This window comes from Miniopterus schreibersii (genome assembly GCF_964146895.1).
Source record: "Miniopterus schreibersii genome assembly, chromosome: Y".
Taxonomy (NCBI): Eukaryota; Metazoa; Chordata; class Mammalia; order Chiroptera; family Miniopteridae; genus Miniopterus; species Miniopterus schreibersii.
The window spans coordinates 332501-340673 of NC_138120.1; positions in this window are offsets into that span (position 1 = coordinate 332501).

Sequence of the window (8173 nt, forward strand, 5' to 3'; positions counted from 1 at the left end):
TGAAGAAAGGTGCAGGCGTTAAAATCAGCACGTTAATTTTCTCTCCCTGAAAGCCTTCTGGCCCATTACAGACGAGCTCTCGGGTCCAACACGCGGCTAAATTCACTTACTCTCATGATGTGGGTTTTGCTCATTTCTCTAATACACCGTGTGGCGATTGACACTATCGATCTGATGTTATTAGATATATTAAAACTCCAAAACTACTGTTGAGAATACAATCATTCTGCAAGTTTCCTGAAACGTAAGAACATCAGGGGGGAAAAAAAAAAAAAACAACACAAAAAACCAAAACAACTCATAACCGAACATTCGGCAAAATTTAATTCCACGTTATGAATAAAATCGTCTTTAGTTTCCCCCCAGAAAAAAAAAAAAAAGCTCACAGAAATGTCTTGCCAGTTGCCAGCGACTGGTAATACATACCACCAGCAGGAATTAAGGGGCCCGGTATTGTCTTTGGGATTAAGTTTCTTGGGGGAAATTAGTGCTCCAGGAAATCTTTGAAATATCCCCAAAGAGCTGATGGACGCATCTGCTGAGAGTTACTTCTCAAGTGATGCAAAGTTAGTATGGCATGAAGAAAACGGCAAGTGGGACCAGGAAAAGATTTCGAATTATGACAATTATATCTGCCCGTCACAAATTACGGGGAAATTATAAACCCTCTCGCAAATGGAGCGGGGGAGGGGGAAAGGCAGGGAGGGGGGCTGACATCCATTCCCGCTTTTAATCTTTTCCTCTCACATTCAGCCTTCAATGCACCAAAGGTTTAGGGCTTAAAAAAAAAAAAAGTCAAATGGAAAACAATCCAATTAGGGTTAATTTGATCTCTGTCATTTGTGGTTCCGTGTGGTGTTCCTGCGACGAGCGGGTTTATGAACCCAGGGAGCACCCGCGATTAGCCTAAATTACACCGTGTTGTGTGTGACCATTTAAACGGCAAGTTTTTGAATGAGCTTAAGGTTTACAGGAGTGGAAATGGTTAGAGGTGGGCTCCGTGGCGCAGGCAGGGGGCTGTGTCCAGAGGCTAAGCTCTCAGACAAACGGGTTTTGGATGCAATTTCTGTAGGTTTTCCAGGAGAGTCACGTGGTTATGGGCGGGATGGCTCAGAGCCCTCTCGTGGCCCCCGCATTGGCGAGGGGAGAGGTTTACGTTCACATCGTCCCTCTGTGTCTCTAACCTCTCCTGTGCTGGGTGTTCTGCCCTCCGGCCATCCCCAAGATGCTTCCCATGGAGCCCACCTGTCGATAGTATCCAGTGATCTGAGTTCTATTCAATTCAGCAAGCACTTACTGTCATTTTCATCCATCCATCCATCCATTTGTTCACCCATCCACCCATCCTTCCATCATCCATCTGTCTATCTATCCACCATCCATCCAACCATCCAACAACCATCCATCATCCATCCATTCATCCATCCATCCATCCATCCATCCAATTTCTGTCTATCCATCTACCCATCCATTCATCCACCATCCATCCATCCATCCATCCATCCATCCATCCATCTATCCATTTGTCTGTCTGGCCATCCACCCATCTATCATCCATCATCCATCCATCCATCCATCCATCCATCCATTTGTCTGTATGGCCATCCATCCATCCATCCATCCATCTGTAATCCATCCATCCATCCATCCATCATCCATCCATCATACATCCACCCACCCATCATCCATCATCCATCCATCCATCCATCATCTGTCCATCCACCTATCCATCCATTTGTCTGTCTATCCATCCACCCATCCATCCATCCATCATACATCCACCCACCCATCATCCATCATCCATCCATCCATCCATCATCTGTCCATCCACCTATCCATCCATTTGTCTGTCTGTCCATCCACCCATTCATTCATCATCCTTCCATCCATCCATCCACCTACTCATCTTATCATCTATCAATCATTCATCCACCCATTTATCCATCCATCCCATCTATCTATATCTATCTATCATCTATCTATGTCTATCATTTATCTATCATCTATCTATCAATCCATCTATCTATTCACCCATCTGACCATCCATCCCATCTATCTACCCACCCACCCCACCCATCCCACCCACCCATCTATGCATTGAGCCAGCCAGTCATCCATCCATCCATCCATCCATCCATCCATCCATCCATCCATCTATCCAACCACTCATTCATCCATCCATCCATCCATCCATCCAACCACTCATTCATCCATCTACCCATCCTTTGCTCACCATGAAAAGCTCAACATCCCCTGGCGGGACAAGGGCATCATGATATGAAGACACAGAAGGCCCTGCACAGAGGCCCTATGGAAAGGCCGAATCCAACGTGGGGAACCCAAAGAGGAAAATTAAACAATTCACCGTGATATCCTGCACGTGTCAGGGCCCATCTGTACACTGGTGTTTTTTTATTGCTCCTATTTTAATAAAACGGGATTTCAGGTTGGGGAAAAATTACTTCTAAATAGACTTGGGCAACAGAACCACTTGTCAGCAGGGGACTTCCTGTGGGTGCCCAGGATGACGTCCCCACCAGTAAAGCATCTTTAATGAATCCTAGAATTTCACAAGATTCATTATAGATGAACCTAGGGCCTGGCTTTTGTGGCTGAGGGGTTGAGGGTTCACCTCTGAACCAGGAGGTCACAGGTTCGATTCCAGGTCAGGGCACATGCCGGGGTTATAGGCTCGATCCCCAGCAGGGGGCGCGCAGGAGGCAGCCGATCCATAACTCTCTCATCATTGATGTTTCTCTCTCTCTCTCTCCCCTCCCCCTCCCTCTCTTCACTCTCTCTAAAAATAAATAAATACATAAATAAAAATGAAACTAGGGAAACATTTCAAGCTTTGGAAACACAATTGGCCACCCGCTTTCAATGAGGGAAAGAACTTTTTGACCCACAGCGTGGATTGGGTAGCTTGGCCGTCCTCTGCATGACCGATGGGAAGATGGGAGCTGAGGTTGACTTTTCCGGCTAGGAGATTCCTCTTTGGCTTCATCAACAGTACCTATCTACTCCCTCTATATGGAAACAGTGAGGCACGTCTTAGGACAGAATGGGGCGTCTTTATTTCTCCAAAGAAATGCTTCGTTCTTTTTATATATATATGTTTTTATTGATTTCAGGAGCATGCCTCCTGCTGGGGCTCGAGCCCGCGACCTGGGCATGTGTCCTGACCGGGAATCGAACCAGTGACCTCCTGGTTCATAGGTCGACGCTCAACCCCTGAGCCCCGCCGGCCAGGCATGCGGTTCTGCGTGTGTAAGCATGGGTTCTGGGCTCGGCTCCGGTTCCCCACGAGGTTGCCCTTGGAGAGCTCAAAACCCCTTGTCGCCGGCTTGTTTCTCTCCCGGCTCACAAAGCAGCAGTCATCTGCCGCCTGACAGCTCGGAGCTGCTGACCAGCTCTCATTTGTCCATCCCGAATCTCATTTCCCTGCCTTCGGTCTCCTTTTCTCCCCAAGCTGCTCTGTATCCTCACGTCGCTTTTCGAGGCGTCTCTGATCTCCCCCACTTTCATGCCATCTGTCCAGAATGTCCAACCCGGGTCTTCTTTCAGTTGTTAATGAAACTACAGCTCAACAGTGGACCGGATCAGAGGTGGACAGACCCTGCTGCCCACTGCTTTCCTGGCCTGACACGGAGTCATTAACGGTTACCCGGCCACGCTTGAGCTCTCAGACAGTTGCTGCATAATGATTCCGGTTCCCCACATTTTTTTTTTTCTTTCTAGCAACTTGATGAGACAGTGAAACGAGGGGCCCTGTCAGGTCCTAATGGAATTCAGCCACGCCGGGTTCACATCGCCATCCCTCGCCGGGCGGATTTCCTCCCCGTGAAATAAATTAATTTGCTTGACGGGGTTCAGGAGAAGATTCCAAGCGCGTGGCTTATTATTTAATAACTCACTTAACCGAAGGGCCTGTTCGGTAACCTCGCTGTCGCTGGACGTAGATGGGTATTTAATTCATCTGTTTAAAAACGAAATGGCCCTCGTCACTCGAGGAACAAAAGGAGGCAGAGCTGTCAGCCGCAGGGTTTAAAAATAACACTCGGATGGATGGCTGGTGCGGCTCAGGGGTTGAGTGTCGACCCATGAACCAGGAGGTCAGGGTTCGATTCCCGGTCAGGGCACACACGGGGTTGCGGGTTCGATCCCCAGTGAGGGGCGTGCAGGAGGCAGCCGATCGATGACACAATGTCGCTTGGAAGACAGGAATCGAATGAGCCTCGTTTGCATGGTGATTGTTACCCAGGTGGCCTGCTTCTCAGGTATTTTTACCTCTTTAACCAAATGGGAAAGGAGGCAGCCAGGTGGCTCAATAAAGACGCCCATCTGTGCGTCAGCTACAAAGAGGTCGTCTCGCCCCGGACAGTGTGGCTTGGTGGTTATGGTATCGGCTGGATCACAGAAGGGTGGCAGGTTCGATCCCCAGCCCCGGTCGGGGTGCGTGCGGGAGGCAACCCATCGATGTGTCTCTCTCACATTATTGTTTCTCTCCCTCTCTGTTCCCCTCTCCCTCCTTTCCTCTCTCTTAAAAAAAAAAAAAAGAAAATCAATGGAAAAATATCCTCGGGTGAAGATTATAAAAAATAAATAAAAAATAGACAGAGAGACAGAGATCGGGTACAGTCAGCCCCGCCCCACCGGCCTTGAGAAGGTGGCTCCTTAATGACCAGAGCTGCTGCCTTGGCCAGGGAGGCTCAGCTCGTTGGAGGGTCATCACATGCATGAGAAGGTTGTGGGTTCGAGTCTCAGTCAGGGCACATACCTAGCTTCCGGGTTTGGGAGGCATAGGGGAGGCAGTTTCAATCCCCAGCCTCGGTCCGGGTGCACGCGGGAGGCAACCCATCAATGTTTCTCTCTCTCCTTCCCTCCCTTCCTTTCTCTCTAAAAGTCAATAAAAACATATCCTTGGGAGAGGGTTAAAAAAAAACACAAAAAACGCCACCAGAGCTGTTTCCTGCCCTGCCCCATTTCTACAACCTGAGAGATTCCAGTATATTTACACCAAGGGAATGTGCAGGAGACGACCTGCGCTCGCTCGACCTCGTTTCTCCAAGCTCTGGAAGCCCGGAATCTACGACGATACAATGTTTCTCTTTTCAGTGTATCCACCTCTGTTCTCTAACTGGGGCAGGTAGAGGTTCCTCCTTTATTTACTTTGTAGCGCAAACCCTCATGCAAGGCAATGCCATGCTTTTTGCAAAAATCCTCTCTCTCTCCTGCCCCCCCCCCGCCCCCCGGTGCAATTTTCAAACATGCCTTTTTAATTCATCGAAAACCAGCCGCAATCAGGCTCCGGTGATAGTTGAGTCTATTTAGCTCTGTTCCCCCCCACACACCCGGTAAATTCGGCTGGAAAGATATTTCATTCAGACGTGTGCCTGCTTTTTTCCCCCCCTACCCCCCCAAAGTGAAAATGAGACCCCAGGAAAATGAACAGTTGTGTCGACGTTCATTTGCCTACAGGACGTGGGGCTCCTGTTCAAAATAAAAAGCAGACGAGCTTACACTTCCTTGAGGATGTGGGGAAGGAGAGCCACCTAATAAAAAAAAGATTCCACCGACTACATCTTTCTCAGGCTGTCTCCAGTCAAGAAGCACGAACATGCAAAATTTCCTTTTTTCTGTAATTTTTTGAGGGGGGGAGTGGGGAAGAAGGAGATGTCTTGTCATTTTGGTATAATTTTCACTAAATTAGAACTACATGGAGTCAAACCCCCAAATAATCCCTGTGTAGCCTTAATTAACAGGATTCTTCCCGACTCTAGGACATTCTGTTTTCACTTTTGTTCCTTAAACAATGCACGCTCTCTCTTGGAGACGCCGCGTTTTGGAGTTGATTAGTTAAAAATAGCCCGGAACCATTTTTTTTGAATTAAATTCGAAATAGCAACTGTCATTTTTTTTTTTGGCGGAGTGTTCAGCATCGCCTAGCATTGATATTTGTAAAAATTGTTTTCCCCCCCTCCCAAAATAAATGAGAGGGACTCGCATCCTGACCGATAAAAATGGAATGGGGAAAAAAAAAGAAAAAAAAGAAGTGAATTCCAGGATAAAAAGGGATCCGCTGGTTTGGGTTTAGTTTTATAAATGGAAGGGAGACAATGGGAGCAGAGAGGTGCGGGGCCTGCTTGTGTCTTGTCATAGGTGATTGTCTGTGTAAGCGGGTGTGTGTGCGTGTGAATTGGGGAGAGGAGACAGAGAGCCTGGCAAAGTGACATCCCAGACTCTATTTTCAATCTACAGCTTCCCCCCCGCCCACCACCCAAGGGATGCAGTTTCTACAGGTGCTTCTCTCTCTGGTGCAAACATAGGTGACCCTCCCCAGGTATCCATCCCTAAGTGGCTTCCACAGGGAGAGAAGGGAACAGAGCTTGGAGGCGAAAGGAGGCAAGCCCTTAATCCCATGCCTTCGTTTTAGTACAGTAGACACTTGGGTAGAATGAAAACATTACGTAAAAATAAATGCATGGCCAATTTCTTTTTTAAAATATGTTTTTATTGATTTCAGACAGAGGAAGGGAGGGAGAGAGTGAGAAATATCAATCATGAGTCATTGATCGGCTGCCTCGTGCACGCCCCCTACTGGGGATCAAGCCTGAAACCCCACATGTGTCCTGACCGGGAATCGAACCGAGATCTCCTGGTTCGTAGGTTGATGTGGCTCAACCACTGAGCCACACCGGCCGGGCATGGCTGATTTTTCTCATACGATTGCAAAGGACACTTTTGCATCCAGCATAACTCTACGTTGGGATAGGAATTATGTGCCCATCCTTACTCCTGCCTGCACCTGAGCTTTCTCCCTTCGGTGGTGCTAAACCGAGCAGGGATATCTTCCCTCACACATCACAGTCCTCAGACAGCTCGCGGTGGAAAATGTCTCCTGAACGCTTCCCACTTGGGGATCTTGGGGGAACTTTTTTAACGGTCGTGTGCTTTGTTTCCACGGGGAGCTCACTACTTTGCAACGTAAAATGGCATCCTGTTGATTTTCATGGGGTGGTATAAGCCCTTGCCAATATATTCATCCCACATGGAAACATCGCATCGGGGAGAGTCGTTCAAAGAAGGGCTTGGTTTTATCATGTTCTTGGGTGGAGTGAGTGGGGATGTTTTTGTGGATGCTGACTTGGGACTGTCATGGATGTTGAAGGATGAGGGATTGAGGAGTGTGAGAATAAGGCAGCCTGAACCCCTGGGGGGCACCTGCTGCTCGTGTGTCATCCTGTTTGTACTGAACTCAGTGTTGTGTGGTCCACAGGAGGGCACACTGTTCACACGGTGGGATACTGAGGACAGATGGGGGTCAAGTCCATACTGGATGACCTGTCAGTTAACCTTGTTCATATTGGATGCCCCATAGGGATACCCAAGTTCTGGTAGATGAAGGACCAGGTTGACCCATCCATCATTGGATGAAGGATCTGGTTGACCCGCCCTCATTGGATGAAGGATCAGGTTGACCCGCCCTCATTGGATGAAGGATCTGGTTGACCCACCCTCATTGGATGAAGGATCAGGTTGACCCACCCTCATTGGATGAAGGAGCAGGTTGACCCACCTTCATTGGATGAAGGACCAGGTTGACTCAGACCTCATTGGATGAAGGACCAAGTTGACCCGCCCTCATTGGATGAAGGACCAGGTTGGCTCACCCTCATTGGATGAAGGACCAGGTTGGCTCACCCTCATTGGATGAAGGACCAGGTTGACCCACCTTCATTGGATGAAGGATCAGGTTGAGCCACCCCCTCATTGGATGAAAGACCAGGTTGACCCACCTTCATTGGATGAAGGAGCAGGTTGACCCGCCCTCATTGGGTGAAGGACCAGGTTGAGCCACCCCCTCATTGGATGAAAGACCAGGTTGATCCACCCTCATTGGATGAAGGAGCAGGTTGACCTGCCCTCATTGGATGAAGGATCAGGTTGACCCACCCTCATTGGATGAAGGATCTGGTTGACCTGCCCTCATTGGATGAAGGACCAGGTTGACCTGCCTTCATTGATGGGGGCTCTGAGCAGGTCCCTTGTTCTAGGTGCAACCCCTGGAGCAGCTGGGGCCTCCACAGGGGACACATTCCACATGAACACTCACGGGGCTTAAAGGACCTTCTCCAGGCTGCTCTTCCACCCACATCCCAAAGGTGGGGATGGC